This window comes from Sphaeramia orbicularis, chromosome 12, assembly GCF_902148855.1.
Source record: "Sphaeramia orbicularis chromosome 12, fSphaOr1.1, whole genome shotgun sequence".
Lineage (NCBI taxonomy): Eukaryota > Metazoa > Chordata > Actinopteri > Kurtiformes > Apogonidae > Sphaeramia > Sphaeramia orbicularis.
In genome coordinates this window covers 58,480,311-58,496,789 of record NC_043968.1, presented here as the reverse complement: position 1 = coordinate 58,496,789, position 16,479 = coordinate 58,480,311, and the positions used below count along the sequence as shown (strand labels likewise).

Here is a 16,479-nt window from a genome sequence, read left to right as displayed (position 1 = left end):
CGGCCTCACGCTGGGTTCAGTGCGTTGGCTCATTAGCAGTAACGAGAGCGGCTACAGTGTGAAGTGCTGATTAGAGTCGGTCCAATCAGAGCGTAGTCTTGGTGTGACCTGCCCTGAGCGAACGCAACAGACGCATGACAAACAGGAGTGGAAAACACCGCTGTTCCTCCGCTGAGACAAACACAGACATGCCAGTGAATACAGATACGATCAGCACTGATAAAGCCATAAACATTATGAATATCCATAAATAAACAGCTACAGATAGTATCGTCAGCTGCTAATGGACCTAAAGTAATAGCAGACAGTAATCTGATGTGACAGCAGACGGCTAACAACCTGAGTTTTAACCACACAAACTGCTGTGTGCTAATTATGGATGTAGATGAGGTAACTGAGCCGATATTATCAACAGATGAACAAACACAAAGTCACTTAGCTGCTCTAAAGCTTGGCTTAATGTTCCCCTGTGCATTTCATGTCTGGTCGGTCCACAAGGAGGATAATATGTGCCAAAAATACACAGAGAAGAATAGATGCAATTCCATCCAGCTGACTGTACTCACATTTTCAATTTGCACATACATAAGTGAGCGGAAACACAGAAAATCCAAAAAACCTTTTAAGTTTTTATGCTCAGTAGAGGGGGAAAAGTTGCTGTAGATGAAAAGTAAATTTGAATAGCTGATGTTGCTTGATTTAAAACCAGAAACAAACATTGCCATATCAGATGGGAAACAGCAAACAAAACACCTCCATGTATGAAGATCTCCAGAAACAAATGTTAGACCAAGGCTTTGACAAAGTGTGACAAGGAAGAAGACGAGTCTGAAGTTACATTAAATATTCACATCACTACTCTCTTTCACACTTTTTGGTCATGTTCAAGTCTAACTGCATTCTGATCTTCAATATTTGAAACGTATTTAACAATTTCAGGTCTGACCATTGACCCCTGCCCTTTTTTCGGACTTTCTTGCATACCGTTAGAAGATCTCCCTCTACAAAAGCCACAGTTAAATAGTATCGCCTACTCCTCCCTTTTAGCACGAAGACTCATTCTTTTAAATTGAAAGAATTACAAACCCTCCTCCTTTGGCAGATGGATATGTGATGTCATGTTTTTCCTTAAAATAGAAAAGATTAGATACACGTTGAATGGCTCAATGGGGAAGTTTAATGTGGTATGGCATCCTTTTATTTCTTATGTAGAACAGCTGATAATGCACATTGACTCTGGTTAATGTGTGCTGTGTATAAAGTGATTGGGTAATTACATAGTGGAACCCTTTAATTTTTATTTTCTTTCATTTTAATGTTTTATTTATTTATTTATTTATTTATTTATTTATGTATTTATTTATTTTTTTGGCGTCTTATACCTCTGTTATATGTCTCAGTGTTTGTCTCACTTTTTGCATGTTTGAAAGACTGAATATGAATAAAAATACATTGATAAAAAAAACAAATTCACATAAGAGTAGTTGATGGAAACACGTTGGTTCACATTTTATTTTGCTAATTTGAGGAAATCTGTGGTACATTTGGATGGAGAGACTTAGGAAAGTTGAGAATACAATTAATAAAGCATCAAATGCAAATTAAATAGATTATATGCACAGAAATTGGAATAAAAAATCATGTTTAATGGCACAGAGTAATCCCAGTGATCTATATAGTATGTCTACACATTCCTGTGTTTTTGCAGCACTGATTATCTACTGCTGCCATATGTTTAATGAAAACATACTTCATTAATTAATTAAATCCCTTGAGGCAACTGAAGGCAACACCACCATCATACGTCTGATCTAAATCTATAAAATATTTCACTCTAATCAGCAGCAGCACTAAACTGCAGCTTGCAGGAGGCACAGTTAGCAGCCGTCAAATAAAAAGCATGTTTTTCTGATGCTGTCAATGCTATGAATTAAACGTCAGTGATCTCTGTGCTGAAACTTCCCTCCCTTACTCATATCTCCGCTTGCACTTCCTTCACTTTTCCTGGTGGTTTCTGTTAATCAATAAGTTACTTTTCCTCAGTTCATTCCAGTTTTTGCATTTGGGTTTTCACCCTTTTTCGTATATGTAACAAACAAGGTTTCTATTTAGCAACATCTACGGACACAATGTAAACCACTATATTTTTTCGGTATAGAAGCTACCATTAGAGAACACCAGTCACATCACTTCAGCTGAAACATGGCAACTGACCAAAACCTAATTTAGCAAATAAATAAAAAAACTGTAACGGCTCAACAGAAGCTGTGAAGGCAGACTACTGATCAAACTGTAATGTCTGTGTTCCATGTGATTGTAAGCACGTAATACTTTATTTCTATATCACAAAGTGCTTCACAAGATAAAAAAATACACCATATAAGAAGAGGAATTAATTCTGAACATAAATACAGCACAAAGAAATAACAAGGCTTGGATTTAAGGCTGTAAAATTCAACACATCTAATACAATTGAGTGTTCAATCCCGATTCTGTAAATAAGGAAAACACTCATTCGTACTGATCTACATAATACTATTCCAGTCAATCAGCAACAATGGGCGTTCTGACACCACAAGCCACTCCGTGGAATTGCTCATTCCACCTTTAATCCCAGTTATTTTATAGCTGTCCATTCATTTCTTCTGTCCATTATTTATTTTTTATCGGCTTTTTCTTTACTTCTCCTTGTGCACGTCTCTGTTTAATTACTTTCTCTGTACTTCTTGCATTCTGACTTGCATCTATTCCCTCTCCATCTGTTTGTGGTTCTAATTGTTGGCTCATCCATCTGTTACAGACACACATTACCTTAAACAGCGCCGATCAAGAGGAACTTTGCATTTCTCCATTTTCAGCATCACAATGACAACTGCAGTGGAATTAGCCTCTAGTAGCCTTTAGAAGAACTGCAAGTTTTATCTTCATTTTTCTGTCCCAGTTTACCGTGTGATCCTACTCAATGAGCATGATCATAAGTTAAGGTTGGAAAACAGAAGAATTAGTCAAGAAGTTTACATAAAGGACTTAGCTCCTGTTTGAGCTATGAGGTAGTAATATGGCACTGTGTGGTTTAAGGTCTACAAGAGCAAACCACCAAACCTATGATTAGTTAACTCTTTATTTTACCTCCTAAAAAACAGCCGCTACTGAAATCCATAAAACTTAACAAAATCTTTAAGCAGTGACATATGCTGCTTTTCCACTGTCTGTATCTCAATTCATCTTAACTCATACAGACCCAAATATCCACCATTAACCAAAACCATCTACTGATCTAAAATGTTTAATACCTGTTGATCCGCTAATCCTATCAATACATGGAAATAATTCATGTAAAATGCATTTTGTCAAATTTTCATGGTCATCCGATATGACCCATTTGGACATTCAGAGGCTCCGTCGTGAACAAGGAAACACTGTCATCTTCTACAACATTGATTCAGCAGTAAAACCCATGGAGTTGGATCAATGACAGTGGATGGACACACTTGTTTTTAATGTTCATTTAATTATATATTCTACTGAAAAAGTGTACTTTTTATTAAGTTTTCTCTGTTTTTGACATAATAACCCTCAAATGTAAAACCAGCATGATGATTAAAGTACATGATCAGTAAATTAAATACTGGAAAATACCTGACATTCACTGAAAAAACATACAAAAATAAAGAGGATATTATTATGATAAATGGTGATAAATCACTTAAGAAAGGCCAAATAGAGAGAAAAATTAATTTGGGAACTGACTCAAAAGTAGCACTGGGTCTTTATGGGTTAACTTTATTCAACTTGGCTCAGTTTTGGCAACATGGTATTTACATTGCAGGTCCCACCCCTTCCTGTTGTGTCCCATGGGACCTTATTCCGAACAAAAAAACACAAAAACAAGTGTAGCAATCAAGATACAAGCAATTAAAAATTTGTGACTGGTTGTAAAACTGTTTATGTATCAGACTGTGAAAATACACGAATAGAAACAACACATCAGAAAGTTGTTGATGACATTTTAACATGTTTTTCCACTCTGCTCAGAGTCACTGAAAATGTCTGTGCAGCTTCAACATTACTAGACCTGCAGTGATTTTCATCTTTTAACACTTTTTCACCTCCCTCTGGCAGACTGAGGTGAAATGTGTCGAGGCAGGAGTCGTGTTGGTGTTGGTGACATGATCACCTGTGATGAGAAACCCAGTCCTTTGAGCTGATGTTTTGTTCCAGATGCTTCTTTTTAATCTTTAACACAGACTGTGACTTTCTTGGCTCATAATATTACATCTTAAATTGACAAACATCATATCTGTAAATGGTGGCACCATTCAAACCGGATCAAGGTCCCTTGGTACCGGAAAGGGTGGGATTATTATACCCCTTTTCCACTGCATGGTACCAGCTCAACTTGACTCGACTCTACATAGTTTGGTACAGTGCCATTGTTTTTCCGCTGCGGCGCAAATGAGATGGGTGTGGTCAGAGGAGTCGAAACTGTCGTGACATCGTTTTTAGGCGACATAAGTCACACTCAGAGTAAACAGTAATGACAATGGATCACATCAAGGTGATGCTGTACTTGTTGCTCAGTCTGTGGCTTTTTGTCACAGAAAAGGTGAAAAGAGAGAGCCAGAAATGGATACAAGCAATGAGACGAAACACACTTGAAAAGCAAAGGAGAGTTATGAAAGCCATATGGAAGTATGAAGCTGAAGACCAGCAGATAAGAGCTGCCAAGAGACGACGTCTGATGGTAAGATAATGCCTAATATACAACAGATGTTGCATTGAAAGGTGCAGTCTATGGAGACCAAGCTGCGAGTAAAATGACAGAGAAAAGCGATTTTTGTCAATATAACCCCGTGGCTCCCAACCTTTTTTGGCTTGTGACCCCATTTTAACATCACAAATTTCTGGCGACCCCAGAAAATTCAAAATGGAGAATTTTTTTTTTTTTTTGCTAAAATAATTTGTTTTTGATCATGTAATAGTTTGCTATACTATGTTGCAAATAAATGTTAACTGACATTTAGTCTATATAATGTATATTATTATGGACGGAGGCAGAAAAGCCAGGTGTAGATTACTGCACAAAGTGAGAATTTTATTTTCCTTGGTCAGGATATGTACAGTCAGTCCAGCTTGGATTTACAAGGCTGACAATTAATACTGAACCAACAAGAACTCAAACTATGAATTATGAAAGAGCTGCAGCATCTGAAACCGACCACAATGAACATTTGAAAGATAAACAGTGCCATACAGCTTCAGCTTCAGACTCACAGTTTGTCATGTCTTTTATGGATGGGGATTGTCTCTGTCAATTCACCAAATATTTTTTTATCAGTAAATTTTTTTTTTAAGCAATTACTAGAAATTTCAAGTGACCCCATTTGAATTCCAGGCGACCCCACATGGGGTCCTGACCCCAAGGCTGAAAAACACTGATATGGGCTATCTGAAGATCTTCTCTGCAGTCACTCTTGTCGGTGTATGGTGTTTGCATTAGACGCTCACGCCTTGTTGCACGTGTGACGACACTCCTTCTGACCAATCAGTGACCGGCAGTGAAATTTCAGTGCTGACTCAGCCCGGGTACAACTTTGACGAAGTGGTTTGAAAAAAAAAAGCACGGTTACCAGGTACAACCCACAGTGGAAAAGCACTAAAACCATGGAGAGTCAAGTCGAGTGGGGCCAAATCATGCTGGAAAGGTGCAGTGGAAAAGGGGCATTCATGCGATTAGTCATTACAACAGTGTCACTGCTACATACAGTGACAAAAAAGGCAAATAATGACATAGGAGGAAACGCATTTTAGATTTTTTTCAGGCCAGAATATATTCATTAAGACTTAAAACTATGGTAAAGTTATGAAGACAGAGGTGACATGAAAATTTGCTTTGATGTTTTCAGGGATTTTCCACCACCTTGGCTTGGTGGACAAGCATGACTACTCTGGACTGACCAATCTGTGATCTGTATGATTTTTCTGTCATGTTTAGCATCACTTTTACCAATTTGGCTGTGAAGATTGAACCTGGTGGTCTCTGTGGTCATGTAATGGAAATGCTGTGTTGAGTGGAGGTCAGGTTTGCCGATAACATCAGTGGCATTACTCCAATAATTACACAGATAATGACCAGAGAACGTTCATACTGGATATTCATTAAATGCTTACCTATCCATAACTTCTACTTGTACTTGTAATTGATGCTACTTTTGTGGATTTGTGGTTATCAAATCAAATTGAAAGGAAATAACAAAACCAAGGTGCCTCCCAGTAGAGTCGGGGGTTACTTCTAATGGCTGGATCCTGTCCTAATTGCTTGGCATCAGACGCTCCTCAGCCTTATTTCTGTTCCGCCTCCATGTATTTTCTTCCTTTATGTCTTTAAATCCCGCTGTGCTTTATGTCCTGTAATCTTCTTATCCCTTGTTTGTCTCTGATTTGTTTGTCTTCCGTCTCCTCTTTGTGTTTGATCACCTCTGCCTCCTGCTGCGACATCCAAATACTGCTGCCCAAATCAAGCTGAGCTGATTTGTCACTTACTCAGTATTTTGTTCGCTACAGATGCACCGACTGAGACGCCCAGTGATTTCAATATTACAGGAAAATGTCTACAATAATCCACATAAGCCAATGACAGAAATCACTACGATGGAATGGAGATAATTTTGGAAAAGCATAATGTACATCACACAACAGAGAGAGAAAAAGAAGTGTATATGAGAGAGAGAAAGCAGAAAATAGAGTTTTATCCTAATTTAGAGGTTGTTTTTCTTCATTCTGCTTTTTTGGACTGAATCACAATAACACAATCAGTGCTTGCCCTTATAGTTACGATCTACCATGTTTGTTATTTAATGATGGCAAGAACATGGGGTATCAGGGTGAACACTGTCGACTGGCTCGTTTAGGAAACAGTTCTACATCAGCCTTTTTAGCTTACCGTCCGACAGGCCGTAAGTTATTGTCGTCATTCGGCGTCTGTTATTGTCTGTTGTCGTCTGTCGTCCGTTACAAAAATTTCAATCGTCTTCTTCTCCGAAACTACGATTCTGATTGACTTCAAACTTGGTATACAGCTTCTTTATGATGATGTCAACAAAAGTTAGAGAAATTGTTTGATCCGGATCTGATTCTAGATTTGGTGCGACTTTCAAAAACTTCCCCATTATAAGAGATAGGAAGTGGATCGATGCAATAACTCAGTAAATATAAATGATATGAAGTGTAAATTTCTACAGTCCAGCCCTGATGGGGAGATGACCACAACATAATGGCCACATGCTGATCAGGATCTTCTTCTGGATCTGGGAACTTATGGAAAATTTAACATGGGCTCTTAAGGGGAAAAATTTCAATCGTCTTCTTCTCTGAAACTACAGTTCTGATTGACTTCAAACTTGGTATACAGCTTCTGTATGATGATGTCAACACAAGGTATTGAAATTATTTCGATCCAGGTCTGATTCTGGATTTGGTGCGACTTTGAAAAATGTTCCCATTATAACAGATAGGAAGTGGATCGATACAATAAATCATTATCAATAATATGTAAGTAATAATAAGATATAAGTTGGAATTTCAATTTTAGAGATCACAGTGGATCTACAAATCCACAAAACATTAAATAACAGGGAGAATATTATTAAAATTCCGCATGCTTCTCTTAAGACATTTCAGATATTCACATTTTTTGTAAAAGAGTAGTCTTTAAATGTGATCATTTTTGTGTAATTTTACTTTTTTTTACACTAAAACAAAGAGACAAATTTACAGTTTTCATTATTTATAGGTTATTATGATAGTATTTTACTGGTATGATCCACTTTAGACTGAAATGACCAAAAATTATTTTAACATCCTTGATTTTTAATGTCTTCAGTGTAATTTTTGCATTTCACAGATTCATCCCAGGGGCCGGATTGAACTCTTTGGTGGGCTGGATTTGGCCCCCGGGCCGCATGTTTGACACCTTTGGAATAGATCTCTGATTACACTTGAGTTTTCTTTGTAATGTGACTGTTACATATGCACACATTGTGATGATATGCAATGCAACAGAATGTACACCCCGTCTATATGAATACCGGTGACTTGAGAACATGTTTCTATTCTACACCATAATGTTTACGCTGTGACCAAAATCAAAATCGTTTTAGTTGAACAGCTGATACAGTTGTGTATTTAAATGATGTTGGACACAAAATGCTTCTACCAAACAGAAAGAAATTCAACCAGAGCTGTTATTTCCAGGGGGTTTGAGAGAATGGCTGCCTGTGGATTTCCAGGGAACTCATTAGAATTTTCTCTGACAGAGTCGTCTTCAGACCTCTGTGAGTGGGCCCAGCTGGGCCATTCAGGAAAAGAAGACAGACACTGGAAGAAGACCTGCTGTCCACACTGCAGAGGCCAGCCAGTCACAGATGGTCTGGCAACAGGCGGACACACAACTGACCGGTGGCACTGAAGTATACACACTGACAGACAAGGGCAGACACACACAGGACACATGCTTATACATCTAAAACATTCCATAACAATCACACAATCACCACAACACAAACACTGCTGCTTAGTCCCCCAGATGCACATAAATCTTATTTGTATGGGTACAGTAGCAGCTCCAGGACCTTCAGAAAAGAAAAAAAGAAAGAAAAAAAAATGTATCTGGAGTGCTTAAAAGTTTTTAAAAAATGTAAGAACGGTGCTCTTTGGCAGGAAACCCAGAAAGTTTAAAAATAAATAAAATAAAAGATCCAAGGCTAGTCCTCTGACAACAGGTTCAAGAGCTTTTGTTCACATGGCTCTGACGGGATGAAAATCTAAAAACACAGATCATGTTTGTGCAAGTTTAAAGAGAGCTGGGTTACAACCAACAAACACTAACACAAAGAGAAAGAAAGAAAGAAAGAAAGAAAGAAACAAAGAAACTATAGAGAAGAGACAAGAGACAATTCACAGGTCCAGACATATTTCATCACAACATACAGTACAATCAATACCCAGGAAATTCTGATAAATAAAACGAATGATAGGATTACTTTTTAATGTAACTAAGCTTCATTAAATGTGTAATTTTTAATGCAGATTTATGCATGATACTAGATGCAACTATAAATATGAACTTCTCACTTTAATGGTATAGGCAGAAAATAGAAAAACACTCAAATGAAGCTATGTGATAAGAAACAACAACAACAGACTCTAGTAATTTAAAGCTACAAACATACAGTAGTTAAAAAAGGCTTACAACATGGAACATTTTTTATAATAACATATTTGGGGGAAAAAAGTCACAAAATGCAACAGAAAACTAACGGAGCAAAGGTTTAGATGACTTAAGGGTTTTAGCAGAAAAAAAGAAAATAATAATATAAGATCATAAGAAAACACACAACAACAATTATAATAGGGTCCCTGTAGAACGGCTTATTGGCCCAAATAAAATGAAAGGGACTGCAATGACTTTAAACTATTTTACAGCGACTACACAGGACTACATGTATCAAAATAAATATAAATAGGATTAAATCAGTTGCTTCATTTAGCCCTGGGTTTTTTGCGGCCTGAATTTGATGCATAAATAGTCTCGGCAATTACAATTTTAATTTATTACTACCATAAATGTTGTTTTTGAAGGTTTCTAGACCTCCACCTTAGGGCTGTCTGAACTGCTGGTATGTATGTTACAGAAGTGATTGAATGAGTGAGTAAAATGAATGTGCTTCAAGTCACCTCTTTATTCTTTATATAAACAACCACAGCTACAAGATCAATGGTGCACAATAAATGTAGTTACATTTGTCATCAGTGACGGCTGATGCTGAATAAGAAGAGAAAATAACCATAGTAGTCAGGAATATCAGTGCAGTCTAATTGTTGTTTCAGTCAGCTGACAATGCTCATCATAAATAAGCCTTTGACTTTTCACCAAAGTCGATCAAATCCATTTTTTTTTAAACAACAGGACAGTGAAAACTAATGTGTCAAATTGAGCAACATGCAAACCAATGACTTGGGTCCGTGTACATTGCAACCATCTGATTTCAGTTTTGAAATTACAAAATGAAAAACAGAAAATGAACTGTATTTCATTTTTTTGTTTAAAAATTGATAAATGAAAAATCGAAAAGGACTTGTATCCTGATGTTAGACACAAAATCAAAAAAGCAAAAAATGAGAAATGGCTCTTTGACTTCAGGTGCTGTGGAAAATGGAAAATTGGAATTGAGAAAAAAGTTGTTTGCTGTAGGTAAGTCTTTTTGAATGACCTGGAACAAGTTGTTTTCCTGAGTTTTCCCATAAGACACACAAAACTTTAGTTCAGATTTGTTAGGTGGAAGAAGATGTGTTTAGATCAATGTTCTGATTTCATTAACCCTCTGGAGTCTGAATGTATTTTGGCCGTTTTTGAATACTTTGCGTCTCCAGTGTGCACTCCACGCTCAAATAGCGCAACATTTTTCAAACGCACAAAACAAAAAATAACTACACTACACACTCACACTGCACCACTGAATAATTACACACTCAAAAAATGCTAAATATGCACAAATCTGTGAAATCTTTTTACTAATTTTTTTTTTCCCATTCTGTTTTTATTAGAAAAGGTGACAAAATATCCTCAACATTATCATTCATACATACGTTATCTATTACAGTCCTTTTCGTATTTCGTATTTTATACTTACAAAAGTGTAAAAAAAACAAAACAACAACAAAAAAAAAACGAACATATGAACTTGGGTGCTTAGTGTTTTGGTATTTCTCACTTAAAAACTATCATAGCGTAACATTACCTCTGGGTTCTTTAAACATTACACATGTTTAAGCAGAAAAACATGAAACAAAGAAAAAATACAAGGAGATTATAGAAAAGAGGACATTTTTTTGTGAGTGATACAAATTCTACGCAAAAGAGGATACAAACTTGATCCATTTTGTCCCAAATATGATCAAATTTATCCCTCTGGATTCTGATAGAGTAAATCTATTTTTCCATTTTGAATATTTGCCAGATGATCTGGTACCAATCTTCTATTGTTGGTGGAGTTGCGTTTAAGCACCTTCTTGTAATAGATTTCTTGCTGGCTGCTAAAAGTGCCTGTAATAATTTTGTATCCTCCCTCCGCTCTAGTACAGCGACATCGCCATGATATAGATTTACAAAGTTATAGGTAATATGAACCTAAAAGACTGATATTAAAGTCCCATGGATACCAGTCCAATAATGGTGCATCTTGGGACAGTCCCAGAACACATGCTAATGGTTAGCCTCCTTTGATCCACACTGTGTCCAACAGTCAGAAGGGCCATTTCTGTATTTACCCTGATGGGGTGTCTCAAAATATCTGACCACATTTTTCCAACAAAGCTCTCTCCATTGTAATGAATTAGTAGAAGACCACTGAAACTGACAGATTTCTTCCCATTTCTCATCTGAAATTCTTATTCCTGCTTCCTTTTCCCGCTTATTTTTGATATGGAGAGTATTATCATTTCTTGCAAGCATAAACGCATTATATAACTAAGAAATGGCCCTGTTTAGTGTAGATTGTTGCTGATTTTAAGACAAAAAACAAAATACGAGTCGTTCAGATGGTACACGAACTGACATGATACACCATCTACTCTAACCACTCACACTCTGTTAAACTGAAGTCCCTCTGAACTCCTGACTGTCATGTCAATCAAGTTTTCATGAACAGTCGGGTCAGCCGATGTTGCCACTGCAGTGAATTGTGGGATGGTGGACACTTCTCTCCTTTACTAAAGAATGGTCCAGTGCATCCTACGCTACAGGAGATACTGAAGGATGCACTGACACTCATTTCACTCATTCAGTTACTAAAATTCTTATGCAAAAACAGCTATTCAGATGCACCCACACACATCAGTTCTCCTCAACCAACAACTAATTACAATTAAAAACAATAGCTTTTCCTCTTCAGGTAATTTTAAGTGTAACTACATGTTTGTCATACACCATACAGACCTTAAGATGACAGAAGGACTTTAAATTAGCACAGAGGACACCACAGGGCATTCATACTTTACTGTACATTTGTATGTACACATCAATGGTCAATGGAGCCAAGTGCTTTTGTTGTTATTATTATCAGATGTTAAAGGTGGGGTATGAGATCTTAGAAAAACAGTTCAAGCAAGCTAAATTTTGAAAATACTCAATTCAAAAGTCCAAACTCCTTTCTTCAGACATCTCCCTGAAGCCACGCCTCCAGAGTACTGGCACGCGCAATGCTTGTTCTGGAGGGTTCATGAGCACTGCACAGCAACAATTCGTCCAGCTCCGGCGGCCCCGGCCCCGATCCATGCATATCTCATTCAGTCTCCTCGAACACCCCCGCTCTCACAGAACAGCCCCAGTTCATACCTATCTGACTAACATTACATTTCCTATTGATTTATGTTAGTGACAAAACAGTTTGCTGGGGAACTTTCCATCTTAATATAACTAATATAGTCAAGCTCTGGCTCTGGTTTCATTTCCTGTACAAGTGCTCCAAACCTCTGAGAACACACGATTCATGCACAGAGAGGGGTACGCGTGGAGTGGGGAGGGACAAATGGCAGTTGAGTTTGATAGACATATCACTGTTCAATCATTTCAATTGGGCGCTTAAAATGATTGGATGGTGTTTTTTCAGTCCTGTCCGTTCCACAGGTGTCTACATTTTTCTATTTTTGTGTTAGGGCATTTAATTAATTGGTTGTAATCGGGGTGTGAAGGGGATTTTAAGCAATATAGTAAAAATGCTCCAGGAAAACAACTCGCATCACACCTTTAAGTCTAGATCCAGGACCTTCATCCAGCAGCAATTTGTGTTCTCCTATGGATGTTTTACTCAACTTCTGCTCTTCTTAAACACAGGAAGGAAATAATGACAGAACTGACCGGGGTTCTGGCCTTAATGCAGCATCAGTGGCGCTCTGAGGTCAAAGGGGGGATCAATGACTTCCATGGGTCACAGCAGGGTCAGCGGCAAGCGCTCCCAACAGAGGACGGAAGTCATGGTCACGGATGCAGATTAATACTGACAGCTGCCTGCAGTCTGAGTGAGGTGTTAATGTGTGAGTGTGTGTGACCTTCCATTCATCAAAACAGCAAACGGGGGACGCAGTGTTTACCTTAAAACTGCTCTCATCATTTAGCTGATGTATTTCTCTCCTCTCGTTCTACTTCTACAATCTGGAGTGCTGACAGCCCTCAACGGAGCAATTAACATTTAAACACAAGCTATCAGACGCTCATCTCTGTTCTGCAGCTCTCAAACTGTCATAAATACCGGATATCTTTCCACAGGGACATATAAATGCATGTAGTGTGAAACACTGATGTCATCTTTGCATAATCCAAACACCATTCAGTGGAAATCTCAAGGTCAAACTGATCTGTAAGCAGGTGCAACTACATTATTTATAATGAGGTTTGACCCATAAGGACCCAAACATCCACCAGTGACCAAAATATATAAAATAAAGTGTTTAATACCTGGTGATCCACTAATCCTATCAGGACATATAAGTAATTGGTGTAAATCTGCCTTGGTGAAGGTCTGTGCCCTCTGAGTGCTTTTCTAGTTAGTTATTTATTTACTTATTTAACAGGGACAATGCAGTCAAACATAGTTGCAGCTGATGTGATGCATATACAGGGTGGGGAAGCAAAATTTACAATGAACATTTAGTTGTTTTTTCTCAGCAGGCACTACGTCCATTGTTTTGAAACCAAACATATATTGATGTCATAATCATACCTAACACTATTATCCATACCTTTTCAGAAACTTTTGCCCATATGAGTAATCAGGAAAGCAAATGTCAAAGAGTGTGTGATTTGCTGAATGCACTCGTCACACCAAAGGAGATTTCAAAAATAGTTGGAGTGTCCATAAAGACTGTTTATAATGTAAAGAAGAGAATGACTATGAGCAAAACTATTACGAGAAAGTCTGGAAGATACTATTAAAGAAGAATGGGAGAAGTTGTCACCCAAATATCTGAGGAACACTTGCGCAAGTTTCAGGAAGCGTGTGAAGGCAGTTATTGAGAAAGAAGGAGGACACATAGAATAAAAACATTTTCTATTATGTCAATTTTCTTGTGGCAAATAAATTCTCATGACTTTCAATAAACTAACAGGTCATACACTGTCTTTCAATCCCTGCCTCAAAATATTGTAAATTTTGCTTCCCCACCCTGTAGAGTTTATAGCTAGTGCTAATTCTCAACTCCAGTCTCTTCAATTCTCAACTCCAGCTCTTCTACAACTAGAACCCGACCGATATGGGATTTTTGGGGCCGATGCTGATACTGATAATTGGGGCTAGAAAAAAAGCTGATATCCAATATATCGTCCGATATCCAATATTGGCCGTTAACCGATATATTGGCCGATATAGGAAATAAGAACATTGATCTACACTGAATAATCTTATTTTAGATCATTGTGAACAGGTGGATTAACAGTTGTATAAATCTTTGTTTATCTGACAAAGATAACTGACACGACTTTAAACCTCTGTATAATACTCTTATATTAGACTAGTATGTGACCTGTGGGGAACCACAGGCTGTAGATGTGGTAGTTTTTATGCTGGGGAGAGCAGACTTCTGAAAAAGATGTGTCTATATTTTATAAGTAGTGACATAAAAAATGTCTGGTAAATCATTCTTTAAAATGTAAGCGACACCTACCTTTAATGATTCCAACTACAAAGCAAGCTGTGCAATCACAAAAACAATTAGAGCAAAAAATATTACTTACCACAAAATTATGTCTTCCCTCACAAATTTGGATGTGCCTCTCTGAGCATGTGCAGAGTGAGTTAGGTGAGTCCTAAGTTGTTCCTGATAGGAGCAATTGCAAGAGTTACAAGTGACCCGTGTTATAACTGTCCCCGGTCCCCCCTACACTAGTAATATCTGCGTGCGGGCAGAACTAAACTGCGAGGTAGGCAGGAAGCACATGGACATGGGTGTTTGTGGGGGGGTGAATAGTTCATAAGACTGGGGGAGGCCGTGATTTTCGGATGGGGTGGTGGGGGGTGGTCGGAGTGAGGGGGTGGAATTAGTGCACCATCCTTGTCAGAACGGGGGGGGGGGTCTGTGATTCTGTGATTGTGTGCGTGCATGTGTGTGTGGGGTGGGGTGTGGGTGGGGGGTGATAGCTTGATTGTCTTAGCAGAAATGAAAGTGAAACTGAAAGGCTTCACTGTTCCTCTAACTCTCCGTCCAGCACATACACACACACACACACACACACACACACACACACACACACACACACTCACACACACACACAGGAGCAGTGAGTGACAGAATCTCCGCAGCAAAAAAGTTAATAAATCGGTTACATATTGGCAGATGTTGATTAATCGGTGATAAGCTATAATCAGCCTGATTAGTTGGCCGGCTGATCAATGGGTCGGGCTCTATCCACAACATAATTAGTTATTGATATCTTGACTGAAAAAGTCACTTTTTCTTAAGTTTGCTCTGTTTCTGATATAATAACCCTGAACTTAACTCAGAGCTTTAATGAACATCTACAGGATCAGTGAATTAAATATAGGAAAACACTTAAGAACAGTTAAACATAGGGAGGCACCGATACCACTTTTTTACAGACCGAGTACAAGTACAAGTACTTACATTTGATTACTTGCCGATACCGAGTACCAATATGAACACTTAATAATACCATTCCAGTTCTTAGTTACTTTGAAAATGTGCTTTTTTGTCGTTGTCATTAGTCTGACTGGAACAAAGTGCTGCTACTGACATTTAATGCATTGGAATGAGCGTTTCTTAATCAATCCACCAGAGGGCGCCGCTTTTAATTAACCATACTGGACAAATATCACAAAGACAAGTAAAGTTTTTTGAGAAGAGGAAAGTCAGTAATGATAAATGTGGAGATGACAGTGGTAACACTAATGTGGATACTAATATTGATATTGATGAGGGTAGTTGTCCTAAATCTGTCAGTAGTTTTTCTCTAACTCACACAGTCAATCTTTGAACAGATCCTCTACCTCCACGGTCCCCGGTGGTATTCTCTGTCTGGGTACGCATCCACCAGCACCTGGAAAACAGATGGAATGTATGCAGAGGACGGACAGAATGCTCCGTTCACATCCATCTGTGTCTTTAACGTTACTTTTGTCATCGTCATTTATTTTGAAAAATCTCCACACTGCTGACATTACTCCTCCACCATGTACCTGCTACACTTAACTGCAAATGTCACACTGCCGAAAGTGGTGTCGGTGTAGTTGTATCAGAATACTTTTATGAGTTGAGTATCAGCACACATGCTGAGTATCGGACCCGATACCCAGTAAATAAATACACAGGAAAAACTATTTTGGAAATACCACAAAAGTAACACTGGGTCTTTATGGGTTATGCAGTTGGTGACGTTAAATAAAGACAGACGTAGAGTACATAGATATT

At 38.0% G+C, this 16,479-nt stretch overlaps 1 protein-coding gene across 1 annotated transcript in view; it reads right to left on the bottom strand.

Moving 5' to 3' along the window:
- tmtc1 (transmembrane O-mannosyltransferase targeting cadherins 1) overlaps positions 1-16,479 on the bottom strand; it is a 264,439-nt gene that overhangs the window by 90,532 nt on the left and 157,428 nt on the right. The gene's annotated exons all lie outside the window — the stretch shown is intronic.